The 22,672-nt window shown below is 34.5% G+C and overlaps 1 protein-coding gene across 1 annotated transcript in view; it reads right to left on the bottom strand.

Annotated features, from left to right (window-relative positions):
• The window catches only part of LOC129222269 (probable cytochrome P450 49a1), a 34,898-nt gene extending 32,554 nt beyond the window's left edge, over positions 1 to 2,344 (bottom strand). Inside the window, exon 1 of the mRNA XM_054856749.1 lies at positions 2,289 to 2,344. The gene's annotated coding sequence lies outside the window, so the exon portion shown is untranslated. The remainder of the gene's footprint in view (positions 1 to 2,288) is intronic.
• Between the last annotated feature and the right edge of the window lie 20,328 nt (positions 2,345 to 22,672).

Below are 22,672 nucleotides of genomic sequence, written 5' to 3'. Positions count from 1 at the left end.
ATCTAAAAAGTTTTACATAACATTCAACAATATGTAGTGTGTATTCACTGTATAAAGTAAAGCAACCATTGAAACGGGGCAGGAAAATTTGACAGTGCACTGGGCATGGAAACGGCCCAGGGCACCACAAATTAGGGGCATGGTATTTGTAGTTAAGGTTTTAAGAAATGCGATTAATATCACACATTTTTCCAATTAATAAGTCATATTTTTATGTCACATACAAAAGAAAAACGTAATCTATACACATCTATCACACTATAGCAAAATTTAAATTAAATCTCAAAAAAAAAAAAAAAAAAGATTCCTTTTGCAAATTTAAAAGCCTTTCCAAGTTCAATCCTACATTCACCACATTTAAACGTTTTACAATTGATACTTTTTATATTTATGTCATATTAAATCCAGGCAAAATTGGACGACACCGTATACCATACCATAATGCGCTGATATCACTTCTACTTATATTATAGCTACTTACAAAATCTAAAATATATAAGACATCATCAAATTTCGCTCTGCTGCTGTAATATGAAAGGATCAAAATATTTTGTTACACAGTATAAGAAGGGGGTGGGGGAGGGGAAAGGGGCACCAAATAAGCTCAGTCCCAGGGTGCTCGAAAGTCACAGTCGGGCCCTATGCAATTCAACGAATACATGTTGTGCAGACACACTGCAATATAGGAGTGATTTCTGTGATAGGATTAAAATTCTTGCTAGAACACACAGCTAGTGAATTTTCTTTATGAAGAGCGTGAAAGGAAATACACAACTAGTTATCGTACATAACTAGAGTAGGTAAGTAGGCAGGGCCTATCAAGAAAGTGACGCCTAAGTCCTGGCAAACATTTGCTGCCCCTATCACAAGAAATCTAGCGTATTTTGAACGTAGGGATTTTAACAAGGGAAGGGGTAAAGAGAACCTCTATTTTGGTGCTTCTGAAATTATGGTGGCCAGATTTATGAACCTGCAAGACCGTGCATTGGTCAGGCATTGAAAGTAGGACGTGCGACCGTGCGAGACTCACTAATTGAAGAATAGGAATTTTGTATTGCTTAAAATCGAGGGACATGATTGCACAATATCGTTGAGGGCAAGGCCTGATCTGATTAACACACAGGCCTGGACTACTAGGTCCGGGGTCTGGGGCCTCATCCTCCTAAGAAGCCCTAAATTATCTCAAGAATTATGCATCGCAACTATATGAAAAATACACGCATTTTAAAAATAACAATAAACGAGCTGATGTGTGCATCACATGACTTCCTTTTACTCCAATTTAATGTCATTTCCCCATTATTGGCAATTTTAATGTGATTCAATTGTTTACTCTCTAAATATCACCAACAGTGGCCAAATTGAACCCAAACTTAAAATTAAAAAAAAAAAATCGCCAAATTTGACACCAAGTTGGCGACCAAAAGACTGGCGATATATTGCCAAGTGTCCGATAAATTATAACATCACTTGAATTTACATCGAAATTAACAATGATTCCCCCCCCCCAAAAAAAAGGGGCAAAAAGTACAACTAGGCCTCACTAGGAGTCTACGTACCAAATTTCAACTTTCTAGGACATACCGTTTTTGAGTTATGCAAGATGCATACGCACATACACACATACGTACATATGCACGTCACGAGAAAATTCGTCGTAATTAACTCGGGGGTTGTCAAAATGGATAATTCGGGTGTCTGTAGGTTCTTAGGCATATATCCGTTTGGTCAGGTCGAAAAAAAAAAAAAAAAAAAAAACCCTCAACAGTCATTTGGGGGTGAGAAAAATGAAAATTAAGGCCGATTTTTGAGTGAAATTTTTTTCGCAAATACGATATTTCCTTTTTTGTAAAAGGAAGTAAAAATATGACTTGTTAATTGGAAAAAATTTTCCTTTAAGAAGAATTTTTATTCATTCTGCATCTAACGAATCAACCGTGTCACAATTTAAGGGACCCCAAAGAGGATTTATAAAGGAACAGGAACATGATGAATGATTTATATATAGTTCTGTGATAAACAAAGAGGCCCTCAAAAATGCATTCCGACGGTCTCCAAGCTTGTGTATCAAGCACTGCATTCCGTTCCGGTATAGAATATTCAGGGGACTTCCAAATTATTTTGGAGGGCCTCACTTTTTGTTTATCGGACCCTGATTGAGTAGCCCCCCCCCCCCCCCTTATAACTGATTCTGCGGTAAACTGTTACGTGGTATAGGAGGGTTCTTCCGTGTCTGTAGATATAATAAATTCAGAAAAAAGAAGGATCAAATTAGTTCAATGACTTACCTTGAGGATGGACAACACACCGAATCAGAGTAAGGTGCCTGTCGTCTGCACAACCATCACCCTGATTCCCCCCGAAGACGGAGGAGATTCCTACTCGGGGTTGAAACTCGTTTTTGAAAGCTTCGAAACGTGTAATTATTGATCAAGTTAACACAAGGTCAGCGTTCATTGAAATTCTGCCGGCGGAAGCATTTTTCCCTTTCCCAGACAATGGTACAACTCTTTCTGAAAAAATGGTTATTTCTCTTTTTGAATACAGTTGAACATCGTTTATCTGGCCCTTATTGATCCGGACCTACAGATGGTCCGGGTTTTTTTTTAACTTTTTCTTTTTTTTGTTGATAGCAAGAATGTGATTACAAGTACGCCAAACATTAAATTTTTTTTTTTTGATCGAAAATAATGATAAAGAATTTGTCTGACTGATTCCTTCAAACTTCAGGCATGTTTGAAACATGAGACATCTGAACAATTCTCTGTTAAGCTTGTAAACAAGTCCATATGAGGCAGAGAGAAGCAAAGGGATGTAACTGCCAAAATTAAAAATTTGTGGACAACCAATACAAATGGAAGGTGAACCTCTCCTCTGTTTTGGGGCTAGAGATAGTACAAGGAGCTCTGGTAGTACTGCTATACAGTGTGATTTAGAAAAAACATTTCAATTAAAGCCTACCTCCTAGGACCTTATCTTTAAACGCATTTTACCCCAAACTTGAAAATGTCCACTTACATCCTTTTGGATCGCACTGCCTCATATGATTATTCTATGTCACATCAGTGAATGCAGTTCTTGGAATCTTCAAAAACGGGCTGTAAAAAAAAAGAAAAAAAAAGAAAAGACTGGAGAGGAGAGAGGGTGATAAAGAAAAAGCAGGGTGTGACATAAAGACGCACGACAGAAGGGAAATTTTTGTACGAGGGTCGATCCAAAAGTAAGGTTCAAATCAATTTTACAAATATACAGCACTGTCGATTCTCATTGAAATTTACATCGTTGGAAAGAAAAAACGTTTCGCTATTTTTATACATAATTGCCATTTTTTTCTGCGCATTATTGTCGACAGTGCCCTAACTTCTGTATCGAGTGTCACAGAATTCCACCGCCAAACCATTGAGCAAGCGTTGCACCTTTTTTTTTTTGGCTTCGTCGTCGCTCCGTATACGTTGGTCATCAAAGTGTTCTTTAAACTAAGGAAACAAGTGGTAATCACTCGACTCGAGCTCCGGACTGCAATCAAGAACGGAAGGGTTTGTTGACTGTCATGTCCCACTCTTGCGGTGGAATTCCGTGACACTCGATACAGTTGTTCAGGCACCGTCGACAATAATGCACCGAAAAAGATGGTGATTATGTATAAAAATAGAGAAACGTTTTTTCTTTCCAACGATGTAAATTTCAATGGGAATAGACAGTGCTGTATATTCGTAAAATTGATGGGAACCTTACTTTTGGATCGACCCTCGTATTACAGGGAAACATTTTAATTATTCATCAATAACTTTTGAATAGCATAGATTGTGTGAATAATTCATGTACATATGTGTCACTATGCATCATCTTCTTTGCTCTTATGAACAGAAATTACAGTTTTCGCACACATGTTAATATTACCGCACAACGTAATGTAAGTGACAATCACAATGGTTCAATCGGCAGAGAGCTAAGCTTTGAAGACACCGGACGCCAGATCGAGTCCTGGTCTAGACGTTTCGGGCACATTCACAACAAAATTGTCTATATTAATTTAGGAAAAAGATTATAAGCAAAGAGAATACCAAACAATAATCTACCACGATTAACGAGAAAGAAAGAAAGCGAGAAGAGCGCATTTGCGATTTATCGTAAACAAAAATCAACTACGTCACTTCCATTGCACAAATGTTTGCCGATTAGAATTTCAAAGCCTTCGCATAAAAAGTTTTCCTTCTGAAATTTGATATCATTGTTAATGAGGATTTTAAAGTGAGAACAAATCAAAAGATTAAATGAATGTTCTTCTAACTTAACCCAAAATTAAAATTACACAAGGGCTGTAAAAAAATAAATAAAAAATAAATAAAATAAATAGGAAAAAAATAAATAAATAAACAGCAAAAGCTGCATTGTACATGTATGCGGTCATGTAATTTATGTATCTACACGAACACAGCAGCGAATTTCACACTAATCAAAAGGGTTACAACCAATTCAAATTTTTATGAAATTACAAAACTTTTATTTTCGTAAAATGAAGGAACATGTGAAAGAAAATAAAGCGAAAGAGGAGGCAATTCCCATGCTGGGAATACTTGTCTGATAAAAATAATGCCATTAAAAAGGTGTTTCTTTATCATTGAAATTATAGAGATTCTTTCAATGATTTTATAACAATATTTGGAAGAGAGAAAAAGAAAAAGAAGAAGAAGAACGGATTGAAACAAGAATTTTTGAAAAAAACTTTGCCTAAATATCTTACCCAGAGGAATGCAACCTTTATAAACTAGTGAAAGATAATCAAGATTGATATTCTCTTCATCTTAAACTATGAATTTTGACCATCCAAATTGAAATAGGAGTTACAAGCAAAGTTTGACCGTTCGTTTTTAAGCTAAAAAACTGCAAATTTTAATTCTAATATTTTTCAACAATCTGTCAACAACATTCCCCAAATGCCTAATTTTTCGGAATTAAAAATAAATGAGAAATAAATAAATAATTAAAAAAATAATAAAATATAAATAAATAAAATATAAATGAATCAATAAAAATGAAATTTTTACTTATATTAAAGCTGAAAGTCCGTGTATCTGGATCTCTGTCTATTTTTATGGGGCAAATTATCATAACGTGGACGAACAAATTACTATAACGTGGACTAGCAAATTACCTTAACTTGGACGAGCGAACTACCGTATGCGACCATGGGCGAGCAAATGAACATAGCAAATTGGTGAGAAATTCATCATCCATTATTTGTAAATATACAGGCGAACCAAATAACCTTTTAATTTTTTTACTACGAGCAAAGCCGTGCGAGTACCGCTAGTAAAGAAATAAAGCAAAAATAATATATCATACCTGGAGTCCTACAAATTTCTTCATGCTAATGATGTTCCGAAAAAAAAAATGCAACAATTATGAAGATTTTTGCAGAAAAGTATTGTTGCATTGAATTCTCCCCAGTCAGTTGATCAACAGATGGCGCACAACATTTTTGGAACTTGGAAGCTCCTTGCAGAAGTTTAAGTACATTCGCACTGAATTAGTTAGGCAAGCTGTAGCTTTGATATGTCAACATTGGTTCTTTTAATTAAGGTACGCTTTGTTTTTCTTCTGCTTTTTAATTGTCTGCTAAAAATTAATCAATAATTATGTGTAAGTAGTTTCCTGTTTCTTGAAAATAATCCTTTTTAATAAGTCTATTTGGGACGTGACGCTTTTACGGCCTCGAGAATGCAATTTTGCATTTTCTGTTATTACCTTTACAGAAAAATTCTCATTGTTTTTGGAATCCTTACTTCGATCAGACCCCTAAAGAAGTATCTCGAACGTATTTCTCCCCCCCCCCTCCCGTTTTCTGTTATTGTACGTTAATTATGTTGCATCTCAGCAACGAAAAAGTGACACAACTCAAAAATCACTAACTCCTTCAAATCGTCAAATAAAAATCTTCTGAATTTGTATCGCATATTGCAGTGGTACCGTGCCCAACATACGGCCCATGGGCCACATACAGTCAAGGACGGATCCAGAAATTTTTCAGGGGGGGGGGAGATTACTTACTTTTTATTATGTATACTGATTTAAAAATATTGATCGCAAAAGTTTTGGACTTTAAACTCCAAAACAGTTCCGGAAGATACGGTCCCAATCCCAAACCTCTTTTCTCCCAACATCGATGACACTCGTCTAAATTAGCATTTTTTGAGCTTTATTTTAGAAAAATTACTGGTGGAGAGTCCCTCAAAGAAGGGGCGATCGCCCCCATCACCCCTCCCTTGTATCCGTCCCTGCATATGGTCTTCGAAGCAGACTTATGTGGCTCGAAAACCAAGATCAGTCATAATAATGTCACAAATTTGAAGCCGAATATTAAGAAATTAGTTTCTGGGAAACATACATCAAGTAATGATATTAATTCTTGTTTATTCTTTTCTTTTCCATGACTAAACACGGCATTTAGAAAAAATTGAAATGTATTAAAATTTTATATGTGCTCTGGGGCCATGAGAATGATGTAAATATGAGTGGCGGCCCTCGGGGGCAAAAGAACGGGTTGAGCATCATTATTGTAACCGATTAACAAGTGTTATTCCCAATATTAAAGCTCTGCTCATCCGTTACTGTTTTAAGAACGATATTATACTGTTTTGTGCATTGAAAAAATGTTACTGTTACGAATTCAGATTTTTGAGCCGATTTATTTTTTATTTTTTTGCCGTGGTACAAGATATTGTGATACGGCATCGCAGATACAAAACCGTTTCGATGGAAACGGAATAGGGTTTGACTTTTCTTTTAGATAACCTTGATTTACTACAACCCAAATTAAAAATAACTGAATAACAGGAACTTTCTCAAACAAATTTAAAAAAAAGGAAAAAAAAAAAAAAACCCCTGCGTATTTGTAGTGCAAAATGAAAGCATGTAAATTTAAAGAGTAACGCAAGTCATTGAGGAAGCAGCAAAACGTTTTTGAACAACTTTGCTGGTTTTACTTTTCAACGCAGTGTAAGTCATCACCACTATAAAATATTGGATTATTCAGTTTAAACTGGATTTGAATTAAGTATAAATGCAATGTTATTTACGCGTTAGAGCCGAAGAAGGGCTACACGTCCATTTAAATTCCTAATTCATGCTTATATTTTGTTGTATTAAACATTTTCGCAAAATAGAAAAAAAGTACGTATTCTATTATTTTCGTATTAAAATGATTTTTGTGGGCTAGAACACACAAAGTTTTCAAATATTTCTAAATAATTCTTTAAGTAGCATGGGACAATATGGAAAAAGGGAAGAAAATTAAAAACCAATAGTTGTTTTTATCATTTCTTGATGTTTCTTGGATTTTGTGTACTTGTTTTTCAGAAACCAATTTCTGAATATTTGGCTCCAATTTTGAAGAAATGACAACAATTGTCTTTTGTAGCATTTAAGCAAAACAATTGACCGCACGAATCAGTTTCGAGAATCGGATGTAACCCGGGGGACGTAGGTTGAGCACCGTTGCCTTTTACGATCTTTCATTTCTTTATTTTGTTTTGTATTTATAGTGCGCGTTTTATCCTTTTCATCTTCAAACGTTTTCAAATAGAATGTTTCATAGCTCGACACTAGTGTGCTTAAATATATGCTTAACTATATGCTTAATATATTTAAGCATATTAGTGTCGTATGCTTAAGCATATATTTAAGCATACTAGTTCTGTCCTGACCTAAAATCAGGACAGTATTTAAAGAAGTAGTACATCTGGAGATGACGTTTTGAAATCATAACTCCAACAAACATGTAGAAATATTAATTTTTTTCGTATTAGGTAGGGATGCGCCGATAAGCAAATTGACCGATTAACCGGCAGAGCCGATTAATGATCATAATAATTATTTTTAATATTATTGATTTCTTCATCACATTTTTTCTTATAATTGCGACTTGAAAAATAGTTTACAGTTAAAATTTCTGAGAAGCTATTTATTTTTACCCACTTTTGTATTTTCCCAAAATAGTTTCAAAATTTCATCCAATTTGTTTGAACCAATTTTCATGTTAATAATATTACATTATGTCAACCAGACATAAAAATTAAAAAATATTTGCGATTAACCTGTGGTTAGCTGGCTAATATTGGAGCACTTTTAATTTAAATTTATTTTGTAATAATTAATGCCCATTAATCCAAAATAAAAATTATAAGGTTAACTAAAAGCATTATGCTAAAGGATAAAAGTATCGACACATGAAAAAGGATTCAACGTTGTACTCAGGTGTATATTTACTCAAAACAGAAAACATAAATTAAAATAAAAAACATTAATTCAACCATCAGTTTGCAAAAAAAAAAAGTATGTACATAATTTATGATAGTTATTTTTTTAGTGAATCAAAAATTAAAAGAGTAAGGTGTAAAATTATGTATAGTTAGAAGGAACAAAACAACTAAAAAAAAAAAAAACCGATGTCATCAAAAGCTGGGGTGAGAGGATATAGTAAAAAACTTAGAAAATGATCCTTAAACATTTCATTCAGTTTTACGCACTTTCTAAACTATTTGTTTTGTTTTTACTCTATACACTTTCATACAGTAATATTTTCAGAAAATTACATTTATTTATTGTTAGCAAATTGTATTCATCATTGTTTCTTGTTGAGGGTATGCTTAAAAAAATTACTTTGAAAAAGTTTTCCGCCCATAATTCGGCAAAATTTAACTAATAAATCTGCAAAATTTGACCACAAATAATCAGCGCATCCCTAGTATTAGGTATAGACGATTTCTTAGTAAATTTTCGTCAAAGTTCAACAACAGTTTGGACAACAGCTCATAGGGGCTCCAGATCTAAGGGGCCCCAAAACCGGGTCCTCATAAGGCTATTGGTAAATAAAGCCCTGGATATCCTCGAAATGGACTCATTTTAGACAAGAAAAAAAATGTTCCTATGTGTCGTAGAATTTTTACAACTCGTTCTCTGCAAAAGTAGAAACTGTGACTAAACATAGTCAACGTACAGTTGTACTCAGCAAAAAAGTGACTTATATTAAATTTGGGCTATACGTTTCATTTCGCAAACCGCGAAAGAATTAAATTCTAGAATTGACGGCAACTCATCAAATTTTTAAAAAGTGATTTTTATTCAGTTTCGGGACATTTAAATGTGATGTTTATTACTACGCATGAAAAAAAAAATCTTTTTGTATCTTGATTTTTATTCTTTGTGCTTCACTACATATAGTTTTACCTACGGAATACATTTTTTTGAGCTATCGCGAGTTGCTTGTTAACCTCACTTGTCCAAAGTTGATAATCCCTGGATTTTTCAGATTACCATGACGACTAGAATAAATCTAGCTCGTTGTTTTTAAAATTTATTTAGAGAGACTAATTTTCATCGTCATGATTACAAATCGTCTGCGGTTTGTTCATTTCATTCATTTTTTTCCCAAGGCGGTACTAACGCAGATCTAAATTTAAAAAAAATCTAAATCTAAATTTAAAAAAAGGGGGGGGGGGGGGGGGGGGGGGTAATGTAAAATCACTTTTTTTTTCAGGTAAAACACTTATATAGGGGAACTTAAACAGCAAAACTTCATTCAAATACAAAATTTCCAGATTACTATTTCCCATTATTTAGCTGTAACTATAATCCGTATGACAAGTGCACGAATGCAAAGTGGCCATAATAACCATATCTTTATTACCATATCCTGATAGCGTTGTCAAAAGTACTACTAGTACTACTTTTAGTCACTAAAATTGATAGAATGAGCCAAAAAAAAAAAAAAAAAACCATGGACCCGGAAAATACATTTATTTGCGCCCAACGGTTATTTTTAAATTAATTGTTTTAAATGTCCGATTTTTCAAACAAGGCGAGGTCTTTATGACGTCGCAAGTGACGTGCTTTGGCGCATTCCACTGGCGCTCTGAATGTTTACGCTTACTATCTACGGCATTTCCAGGTTATAATTTAGAAGCGAATTAAATATTGCGCTCTATACTTGCTATCAGCCATATTGTTGCCAGTACATATGAGAAAAAGTGAATTAAGTATTGCGCTCTGCCCTAATGGCAACAGTGAATGGCAGTTCATCAATATCAATTGTGTTGTCATGTGCAGAAGCGTAAAAAATAGAATTGAATCTGCGCACCGATTTAAATAATTTCTTTAAAATAGTAAACTTTGTCCAATTATTTAAAAAATGGTTAAATCCTATGTTTTTAAGCGTGCTCCTTCAGAAAAAAAATCTTTTAAAATTTCGGAAACTATCCCATTTCCATTCCGTTCCATTTATAGAAACAAGAAACTCAACGAGTAGAGTCCAATCGCAATTCGTGACAGATAAAAACATAAATTAAATTCAAGAAGTCCAAACTCAAATGAATGCCGGGGAGCGGATGCTGGATGTTTTTTCATTTTGTTTTATTTTTTGAAAAATTTTGAGTTTATCTCCTGAAATGTTTAATTTTAGCCGCAATAATAGAAAGATAATGTTTGAGACCATCAAATGAATTGAACTGATATTACTTCCATGCGGGGGAAAAAAGGATCAACTAAAATTCGAAATTTCATAACCTTGACTTCAATATTGAATTTTACTCTCGAATATACGTAAAGGAAACAAAGTGTTTTCGGTAAAAATGATTGTAGTTTGGATTCACGTGCCAATCACATTTTTTTTCCCTTCTTTCTAAAAATTTGGAGGCGGGGAAAGAAAAAAATCCTCAACGTGCATGTAAGTTTGTTAAAAACTTCGTCCCTCCTCCTTGAAATGTAAAAATTTCGGAAAAAAATCCTCATACCAATAATAGCCGATGATCGAGTAACCTGCGTGTTTCAACAATGAAACTCGCCCCACGGCATGATAATTTGATAATATGTTTTGGTAATGTTTAACACGCTAGGAAAGGCTTCATTGTGACAAAGCTGAACTTGATCTGGTAACTTAACTGTTTTACTGGTAAGACTGTGTCATTTCAGGGGAATGAAGAAACGAAAACAATTAACGCTATCTACTGGTTGGGTTAATCCATTGGTGTTAGGGTTAAAATTTCAACTATCAAAATGTCATATAACAGGCAATTGCTTCGTTCAAATGTAGAAGAGGAGAAGCAATTTTCACCCGTCATACCTTGACGGGCGACTTTCTAGTATATATTAAAAGCAATTTGAAAAGAAAGAAAAAATGTTTCAGTGTCAGAAACTACGTGAAATGTTTTTTTCTTCCTCGCTTGTGCCTCCCAAGCAAAACCGACTTCAAGATATACTTATCTACCAATAAAAAAATAAATACAAAGTCAGCTGTCTTAGGTCACAAAAACACTTCTCTGACGAGTTATTTCTCAGTCTTAAGAGCTTTCGTTTGTGCAGGAAGTGAATAAGTTGTTTTGAAGATCCTTTTCAAATGAAAATTACTTAACCTATATTAGAACGAGATTAGAAGTATTGCACGCTGGCTATAAAAGTGATAAGATTGAAAATCAGAACACGTGTGACTATGAGCGGTGACACAAGCAGTGTGCCTGTCGGATCTTGGATTTTTTCCGAAACGGGGAAAATCTAGTACCTGCTGTCCTTATCCATCTTCTAAGTTTTTACAATGAGTTTCATTGAAAACTAATATGCTGTTGTAGCTACCATGGAAATTTCTCCTTCATGTAACTTATTAGGGGCCATTCATTACTTACGAAAGGATGATTTCGGCAATTTTCGACCCCCCCTTCCCCCCATGTAAGGGTAAGTAAGATTTTTAAAACCCCTCCCCCTGTCTTACGCGAAGATTTCATTTCGTTTTTCAAAATAATAAAGTAACGAATATTATATTACTGGAATAGTTATTAAATTCACTATTATTAATTTTTAAAAAAAAAACTTTTTGTGTAAAGAAATATTTCCTAAAAGGAATCTAGACTGAATGTTTTTTCGAGAATGTCTTTTTGTATGTCATGCGTTACTAATTAAAAATAAGACATTTCATATACAGTGTTTACACTATTTATTCGTTGAAAAACAAGTGAAAAACAGCTTATCCTTATACATTTTTTACCTTCCAGACCGAATAAAATAAGATCCCTGTCAAACCACTTGACCGCGCGATTTCTAATGTAAAGTATTACGTAAGAATGGGTCTGATCCCGCCTCCCAGTAAGTGTATGTTGAGATTTTTCCAACCCCCCTCCCCCTCGGGACCCTTAACGTAAATTATGAATGGCCCCTTGTTTGGGGTTACTTGTTTTGGGACCCCTGTATTTAAACTTTATAACTTAACCAATTGGCTGAGACAATTTTAGCCATAGACTAAAGTAAATTCAGCCATTTTGGGGCCCCTAAATATTGGGAGCCACGGCCTAGTTGGTCTATTCAGTAGTCAGGCCCTGATAGCAGTGCCAATCAACAAGAAAAATCGTTCGGTTGCATCGTTGGAACTATTGGTGCTAAAATCAAATCTTGCAACGCTTTAAGTTCTATCTGTGGGCTAATTTTTGTGTGGTTTCGTTTATTACTTCTTGAGATATAGCAATCACAAGTAACGAGAAAAAACATAAGATGCTCAACCCCTTTTTGAGATTTTAGCAAAAGGATATTTTGCAAAAGCATACACACAGTAAATGTAATTTTAACTTAAATGTACTGCTATTTATTTCTTATTTATTTTTCCAATAGGAGGGGTTTAGCCCGTAAAACTCTCCCATTAGACACGTGGTTGATCATTTGATCTACTCGAGCTTGGTTAGAACTCATACCAGGTTGAGGTTGAAAAAATATATAGGTCCTTGTTTTTTTGGAGATCCGATCCCTTTTTTGGATCGTCCGATTCCGGACAATAGGAGATACTCCAGTTCGCTCTTGTTTGATGAAAACATTCTTTTGAACACAAATGATAAGCTTTTGGAGAACACGTACCTCTTCATTCTATAGATGTACCATGTACCCGACCGGGTACAGCGATAAGAAATTCGCAAAAATATTCTCTATTCCCAAATCCTTTAAAACTAGCGAACCTTATTGAAAATATTCTTCATCATAGTGACAGCATATAGGCAACATTTTTTAAAAGATTATTCTCAAGCAAAAATTGCAGTGAATAAATTTTTGGAAATTGGTTTTTCTTGTGCAGTAAAACTTATTCCTCATCTTCTTCTACTAAGAATTTTAAAATTAAGTTTTTCATTTTGTTAATCAAGGGTCGAACTTTCATTTTTTTTCCATCGAAAAATGAAACATTTTTTGCCCATGGGAATTTTTTGGCTAAATATATTGAATACTATTTTCGTATTAGAAATAAATGAAAATGAAAGCACCAATTTTCGATTTTGAAAACCCCTTTTGCAGAAATCATTTCTGGCTGCGCCACCAGCCCGCGGGCCGATGCGCCCTCCCTCCTATGCGCCATTGCGCCCTCAAGTCAAGCGTGACACCTTTTTTTTAATTGTTGAATTTCCCCAAGCTTTTAATTCCCCCTTCTTTATTTTTTTCCTTCTTTGCACCTTTATTTTCACCTATTTTTCTTTTTTGCACTTTTTCGTTGCACCTCCCCCCCCCCCCGAAAGTTGGCGCCCTCTCGAGGAACCCAGTCTGCCCCTGTGCGCCACAGCCTGCTTCCTGCACTTGAACCAACAGAAAAATAGAATCAAGGCTGTATTTTATGGGAAAGCCAAAGAGGCTCGGGTGAAGTAGATTTTTAAAAGTATACATTTATTATCATTTTTTTTTCAAATTGTAAGGATCATATTAATAACCCACTTGACCCACTCTCAGTAAAAATGCAGTGGAATTCAAATCGTTTGTGCTGCCATCTGTTGTCAAAATATGAAACGGTTCGTCGTAGCATTTATATTAATTTCAAGAGTTTTTATAACAACTTTAAATTCCTACAGTTCACAAAAAAGAAAAATTTAAAAATTAGAAGATGATTCTTTATCAACTAAGAAAAGTTTACATTCACTTTCCTATTATATTCATATTTTTGATTTGCTTTTTATAATGTATAATTAAAATTTAGTTAAGTGCTTCATTGTGTCTTCCTAAAGGCAGAATTTAAAATAAAACTTAATTAATTTTATTACAATTAATGACTTTTACTCATAAAAGAAGTAATAATTTAACAAATTTTTAATTTAAAATGTATTTGCAATAATTTAAAATTTATTTGCAATAGTTTAAAACTTATTTGCAAGTGCTGTTGGAAATTCACAAATCTGGATCTCAAAATTACCATCCTCATCAATGTATAAACTGCTCGCTATTTTGTAAGCATGAAAAAATGCTGACTGAACTGACTCGCGTCACATTTTCCCTTTCCTGATCAACAATTACAGTAAAGGAAAACCTAAAAAGAGATAATTGGTTAAAAAACTATATGCTTCACTAAAAGATGGCAGCACAGAAAGTAATGTGGGGTAATATCAAATAAGAGAATGCACATTTTAAAACTGTTTACATGAATATTCACAGTTCATGAATGATTATCAGTAGAAACTGCTTAAAGGTTTTCACGGACGGCGTCAATATGAAGAGAGAACGTTTCCGGACTTATTGGCCGTGGTCAAGAGCAAAAAGAAGAAAAACTATATATAAAAAGAGAACGTTTCCGGGCTTATTGGTCGTGGTCTAGAGCAAAAAGAAGAAAAACTATATATAAAAAGAGAACGTTTCCGGGCTTATTGGTCGTGGTCTAGAGCAAAAAGAAGAAAAACAATATATGAAGAGAGAACGTTTCCAGGCTTATTGTCCGTGGTCAGGACCATCGCCATAGGGGGGGGGGGTGAGGGGGTGTCTCACCCTCCCAGTGATTTCATCCAGTCGGCAAAATCAGTTCATAAGTCGGCATTTTCAATGTTTCGGAATTTCAAAGCTTTAATTGACAGAAATTAAAAAAAAAAGTTAGCGTATTCATACAAAAGTTATTCATCTAACCTTTTCATACTTTGCGCAAGAGAAAATAATGAATGGGATCTCCGTTTACATTCAGTGTTACATTGTTCACACTATCCCGATTGCTTAGTTTGCGACTACTCATTTTTCCGAGACAATAAGCGTCCACTCAGAAAATTCAGCTAGAGTCGGAATTTTTGCTTTTTCAGTTGATTCTGTATTCTAAATCTTTGACTAAAGTAGTATGTAGCTTGACCATGTGCACGTTTTCACCTTTTATTGAAAAAGGAAACACCAAAAAAACATGTATATTTTGCGTAATGACGACTATTCATCTGAAAGCCCACTTGAAAGATATAATCAATTCGCCCACTGCTAATTGCACAGCATTCTCAATTTACCGACATTTACTTGAACAAAGTATTATTTGGCCGACACTGTGTCCAGGGACACCCTAAACTTAAATTTTTGGGGAAAGTTCTCAATTTTTCCGAATGATAAAATACGGATATGCAATACACCCATGAGAAGGGACATTCAGGTATTAAAAAATGCAATAATGTCTTAAAATTTGCCAAATAATCAGACAAATTTGGCCGAATAAGGACTTTTATGGAGGCCACTGGGAGGCCACTGGGACCTCCCAATGGGCGCCGCCTTCCTGTACTCAGTCGGCAATTTCAGCTACAATCAGCAATTTTACTTTTAGAGTGAATTCTAAGTTCACTATATCTTTGATAAAAGTTAAATGGAAGTGTGCACATTTTTACATTTTCTCATTTTAACAAACTTGCAATGTAAATCATGAGCTCTAATAAGTGTTTATACTGTAAATTTTAAAACGATACTTCAACCTTAAAATATTATTTAGAAATATCTGGGAAGCGGTATCACACACGAAGATTAAATGTGAGCAGCCGAGATGTAAGATTCAAAATTTTTTTTCAAAATAGATATTCAATTAACTTTATAGAAACCCACGGAAAGTCTCGTATAAAAACACAACTACATTAATAAACATGATAGCTTTGGACAGTGCATAGTGGACACATTTATAAAATTGAATCATCAATAAAAAAATTCACAGCAAAGTGAAGAAATACACAGGGTGCCGAAATGATAAAAAAATTAAAATGGAGAGAAAGATTTTATTACAACACAAAGTCCATTGGTATGTATTTTAAGTGTTTGATTTTGAAACGAACTTTTGAATACACATTCAGCACCATTTCCCCTTTTTCTAGGCTGACGGGTAAAAACCGAAATAGTGTTCTACTCACAGGGGTAATGCCTATTTGTCGACCACACAAGTTTATTGTGTAACTAAAGCAAGACATTTGTACGCCAATTGTAACACTCAGAAATGCCGTCGTGGAGACGGTGTGACGTAATCGCGTGTAGGGGTGACATTAGAAACGTTAGACCTTCAGGGGTCTTTTCTGTCAAAAACTTTTCTCTGGAATCTGGAACTAGGAGCTCGAGGGAAAATTAAAGAGTTGGATCAACTGTTGTTGTGTGCTTAGGACGGTCTGTCCGGCCCCTGCTGTGTGAACTTTCTACCTGAAGAAGGAAAAAGAAGGTTATTGGCGTTGAAGCATTGAAGAGATACAAGTGCATTGAGTTTGTCCGGCTCCCGAGTTTGGCAAAAGACTTGAGTGACTATCCTGCGTAGTTATTTTTTTTTCATTATGAATTCCAAAAAAAAAAAAAAGACTAGTTAAAAGTTTTGAACTTTATTCGCATGTGAATGAACAATAATTCTCATTGTGGAAAGTAAGGAAAAATCTGAAAAAGCATTTTATTTGAATTTGAGAAAAAAATCGCTTATTGAAATGCAGCAGAAAAGGTATGATTATTTTAACTAATATTTTCAAAGCATTATTTTAATCTTTCCCCATTTATATAAATACTAGCAGTACCCGCACAGCGATGCCCGTGCTAAAAATTTAATGGAAGTCCGTTGAATAAAAAAAATTGACATCTCCCCCCCCCCCTCTGATGTGAAATGATCGTTTTTCTTTGTATAAAATGAGTACACACCTTTTCAAAAAAAAAAAAAAAAAAAAAAAAAACTATTTAAGGTTCTTTGGAATTTAAAACTTTTCGTCAAATCATTAAATTAGATTTACAGTTGCTTTAAAACTTTATTTAGGGAATGAAGCGGTTTTTACTGCAATTTAAAATATTCCCCCCCCCCCCCCCCAAAAAAAAAAAAACCCGTGGAACACTCAAAAATCATCGTCAGAAGAAAAGAAGAAAATGTCGTACATTTCACTCGGATAAAAACAAATCAAAAGTTTCTTTTCTTTCAAAACAAATTGCCAAAACAATGAATTACATTAACGGTTGCCTTAAAACAATAATCCTAGACTGAACTGCTCAGCGCCTAACGTGCCAAGCGACCACGCTACCGGAAACCAGCCCTTTTGCGAGTGAAGCGGATGTTTTTTCTTTAGCAATAATAAATGTTTCGCCAAACAAACAAACAGGTATAAAATCACATTAGCAGTAGCTTTCAAATCTTTATATATTAAGAGCTGCTTTGCCCGGTCTACCTTGAGAACAAAAATTGTGTCAAGTGACATATATTCATCAATTAATTAAAAGAATAACTTAATAACTTAAAGAATAACTTAAATAAAAGAAGAAAAACACCATGCAAAATTATCTTCCAAACAATGACGACAGATTTAAAATACTTTTAAGAAATTAAAATTCGAAAGATGAATTTTAAAAGCGTATAACCATGGAAACATGAAATAAAATAAGTTTAAGAATTCAGATGCAAAATAAGAAAATGAACAATGGATTCAAAAAGCATAACTATGGAAACGCGAAAATAAAATGGATGCCAAATTGAATCAAAATGACATATTTCGAAATTGATTTTAAAACGCTTGTAACTTTTTTTCCTTTGAAAATAGAAGCTAATTTTTTCGACAAAAGGTCGAGAGAGATCTGGAGTAAAAAATCTCGCTTTTTCCAATGCTGTCAAAAAGAAAACTGTGGGTCAATTCCTTCACTTTTTATTGATACATTTAATGAAGAAAGTAGTGCCTAAATTTCAGCTAAGCCTAAAAAAGTTCGAGCTAAAAACGCAAATTACTCCCGCCGTAATTAAGTTAAAGCATAATAAATTGTTTGCACAATAAATAATTGCGTAATAAATTTGAAATAAATTGTTTAGAACGCAGAAAATTCTACCCTTTTTAACGCTATATAATATTAATATGTGCAAGTAATTTTTCACCCCTTTAATAGCCAATAATAGGCAATTTACGTGAAATTTGGGCCTAAATTTGAATAAAAAAAGAACTGTTTATCAGATTTTTTTCGAATTATAGTCTATGTTACTCAGTAAGAAAGCACCTTTCATATAGTGAAAGAATTTTTCAAATAGGTGCAGTGGTTCCGGAGATTACCTCGAACATATAAACACACAAAAATCCGCCCTCTCTCTTTATAATATTAGTAAAGATATATATATATATCTTCCGTTAAATATTGAAAAAAAAAAGAGTTCTAAGTAAGTTGCTGGGATGAAAAAATCGGTGCGAAAAGTTTCAAAAAAGAAAAGAAAAAGAGGGAGGTGGACAAATGAATTTTTTTTTTTTTTTTTGCTGTAAAATTTCAGAAAAAAATGCGATCTTAAAATATTATTTAGGAACATTCGAACATGTACATCATTAAAATTACCATTTACCAAACCAAAGACAGCTGAAATACGTTTCAAACATTTTTTTAACCAATAGAGAAAACGAATAGCCAGAGCGTTATAGAATTACATAACAAGTTTCAATTAAAACAAAACAAACTAGAATATTGTGGCCATCACGAAACTTTCTTCTATATTTTTCTTTTTTTTTCTGATCCCTCCCCATGCTTGACGAGGAAGCAATATTCCCAACAAAAACAAAATTACACATGCAAAAACTTGACGACCATCCCAATGTCTGAATTATTGCAAAAGCAAAGCAAAGAGCGAAAATTGAAAGTTATTTTAAAAGCCTTGCTTGAATTAATTACAAATATTTTATTTGTTAACAAACATGAGATGGCAACAGTTAAAAATTTTAAATCATTGAGATAATATTTCCGATCATTTCCATACAATTAAAATCACGAGAAATACGCAGACGACAATCTATTACGATTTATCTTTCTTATTGTTGCATTAATAAAGCTATTTTTATTCAAAAAAAAAAAAAAAAAAAAAAATCAACACCTCTTGGAGCGATTGGCGTCAAAATTGAACCAAAGCCTGTTTACATATGGATTCACATATATTCCAAATTTCGACCAGAACGTAGCATTACTTCTTGAGATAGGGCACTCACAATGGAAAAAAAGAACGGACGATTGCGCTACCCCCTTTTTAGCTGTTGACACCAAAATAAAATCAGCTCTCATACCCACTAAGGACTACTTGCCGATAAATTTTTCTTTCATTCTGTTCATTATTTCTTGAGATACAGCAGTCACAATTGACGACAAAAAACGTTCTATAGCTCAACCCCCATTTGAGTTATTGACACCAAAATTGAATCAGCACCTGTTCCTGTTAATGGCAACATATGGACCAAATTTTGTCTGATTCCGCCAGTTACTTCCTGAGGAATAGCAAGCACGCGTAACTCAAAAAACGTCCCATTGCTCCACCCCCCCTTGGAGGAATTCGCGCCAAAAACAAATGGGCACAAGTTCACATAGGGGCACATATGTGTACCAAATTTCGTTCGATTTCATGCGGTAGTTTTTGCTGTAGAGCAGCCACAAAAAACTGGTCACACACAGACGTGACACACACACATACATACACACACACAGACAGACAGACATTTTCCAAAAATAGTCGAAATGGACTCAGCACACCTCAAAACGTTCGAATCCGTCAAAATTCGAAATTCGAAAATTTGCACGAATCCAATACTTTCTTCTATGTATCAGATATAGAAGAAAGTAAAAACCGATAGGAAAATAATCATGATAGCTTCCTAGGGCACAACCGTACAAAAATAAGGAAAATATGTTTCAAATAGAGGAAAAGATTCAAAATCTTGTCTAGAAAAGTCACACCAGTAACCCTAATGAGTGTTTAAAAAATGAGTTACAAAAAATTAACGTAAAATGAAAGTTATCAGGAGATGCAGGATTTCTGATATTTAAATAAAAAAAAAAGTTATCTTATTAGGTATCACTAAAAAATACCACCTGCATTCAAAATATTAAACGTTTAACCCTAACTCAATTTAAAATATAAAAGCTTTAAATTATCTTAGTTTGTAAGTTCAAAATGTTAACAGAATGTTTTAAGGTTGCATAATTTTGTACTTTAAACAATTAAAAACATTAGAGTGAAAATTGAAAATTTCGTCGTGAAAAACTAAAACAGCTAAAATGCTTTTTAAAAAGAAAATCTGGAGGAGGATCTTCTACCTTTTTTTCTTTTAATAAATAAAATGATTTAGGGAAGTAGCTTAGGAGGGAGGGACGGAGGAATCGCAGAACCTAACCATTTCCTTTTATTTTCACGAAATCGCCTAGGGAGTGCCCCTGAGCCCCAGCGGAACCAAACATGCCTTACTATCACCTGTTTAAGTCTTCAGTTTCGAAAAATTTCCTGAGCCTGCTCTCTCCCTAACATCGTCAAAGACTGTCTAAAGTTTCATTTTTAGAATCTTCAGGGGCAGAAACCTCCGAACACCACTTTTTCTAGCCTAACATTACTAGCATATGATATAACTCATTTTGCAAACTATTTTTCCCATACAAAGCAATTCTTCTGATTTGTATACTTAAAATCCCTATTTGGTCGCCATGGAAATGTTCAATCAGAATCAAGGTACTCAAATATACCAAAACGAATGATTACCATGAGGGTCCCCCCTCCCCCCCAAAAATTTATATACAACATAATTAATTCATCAACTTTTTGAGTAGAAAATGTTCTTATGTGTTAAATTTTATATGGATAAAATACGTTTTCTTTTTCTTTTTTTCGAATTTCCTCAGAATGACTCTTCCAAAATTCCTTGTAATTCCTCATTGCCGTTTTCTCTAGCTAATCTGCCACTGTCCACTGGACATCTGTAAATACCTACCCTCAGTGCTGGATTTAAGGAGAGGAGGAGACGGGGGTTGCCAAGGGCGGCGACTTATAGGAGGCGGCAAATTCACACTATTTTTATGTTTTTTTCGTTGAAACTCAATTTTAAAACTTGAAAGATGGATAGGGGCGGCAGGTTAAATATTTGCCCCGCCTCGGAAAAAAATGTTGATCCATCACTGCCTACCCTCTCCCCTGAAGTATCCTTAAATAGCCTAAAACTGTGTTTTTAAAACTTTAATTTCGAAAAACCGGCGGGAGAGGGCCACCGAACCCCCTATCCCTTTCCTTCGGGTCAATAAAGATGGCATAAAATCTTTGTTTTTAGAAATTTCTATGAAAGTTCTCCCGAAAACCACCTTTTCTAGAAAAAAGCCCCCATATTGACTCCAGCGAAAAAGATGAGAATGAATCCATGATCCTCTTGCTTCTTACATAAACCAAAGCCTAAAATCATGCTTTCAGTATGCCAATTTCGGAAATTTTCCGGAGGGCAGCAGTCTATCTTGACTTTAATCGAAATTAATGCATCCCCTTAGTATCACTGAAGTTTGTCTACAATTGCATGTTCCAGACTTTAATATGTAACGAATTCTGGTCAGAGGCCCTGAATTTATTTTATATATATATATATATATATATATATAAATGTGTGTATACGTATGTATCTGTCGGGTCGGCAAAATCAGTTTCAACACCCCCCCCCCCAAATAAATGTAAATGGCGACGGCCCTGGCCGTGGTCTAGAGCAAAAAGAAGAAAAGCCATGGATTCCCTTCTTTTCGCTCTAGACCACCACAGTCAATAAGCCCGAAAACGTTCTCTCTTCATCATCATTATTAGTAGCGCAGCAAGAAATTACTTTCTGGGTTCCGTATGGGGTTTTCAGGTACAACCGCTCTTGTCATGTGCAAATAAACTACTATATTAGGATTGGACTGAAGGCTTTAGTGGTTTCTAAACTTCGCACATCCACGCTCCCTTATTTCAGCATAGAATGTTTATTTCCTGCCCTCCCCCTAACTCCCGGTTTTCAATTTTCGCAATAATTCGCTTTCATAAATTTTGTCGTGAAGTTACAATTAATGGCATACGAAAAACAATACCATACGTTTTATATCAAACCTTTTATGAACCAAACTATAGTTTTATGTTCGCAGTAAGTTACCGCTGTTAAGCCTGGTCAAGGCTTGGGGGGGGGGGGGGATTCCACGATTCTTTGAGTTTGCTACAAATGTTCCTGCTTATGAACTTTTCACCTCTTTTCAGCTCCCAAAAGAATAATGAATGCTCTGCTGTTGCTCTCCAAATCAAAACACTGGATGAAAATTCCGAAACGTCACAGATTAGTTTCGGGCAACGTTCCGGGATGGATTAGGTTTACACCAATTTCCTGAGAAAGTTCAGTATTTTTGTGAATAAGTTGCTAAATTGCAACAAGTCGAAAACTTGACGAAGACGAATGAAAATTTTTCACAGCTGTGGAAAATATCGGAATATCGGTAACTACCAGTTTTAAGAAGAACTGAGTTGATTTATTAAGTATATCGCCTTTTGTTCGTTTATGGTCCGTCCAGGTTGACTTAGCTCCCAGTAGGAGCAAAATAAAAGTCTCTGGTTACCACAGTTTTGCAAGTGCCCAATTTCATATTGCTAACAGCTACATTACATCCCTACATATATTTCACCCTTCATTTTAAAAAT

The sequence above is a fragment of the Uloborus diversus genome, chromosome 5, assembly GCF_026930045.1.
Source record: "Uloborus diversus isolate 005 chromosome 5, Udiv.v.3.1, whole genome shotgun sequence".
Taxonomy (NCBI): Eukaryota; Metazoa; Arthropoda; class Arachnida; order Araneae; family Uloboridae; genus Uloborus; species Uloborus diversus.
This window is presented reverse-complemented; position numbering and strand designations above follow the sequence as displayed.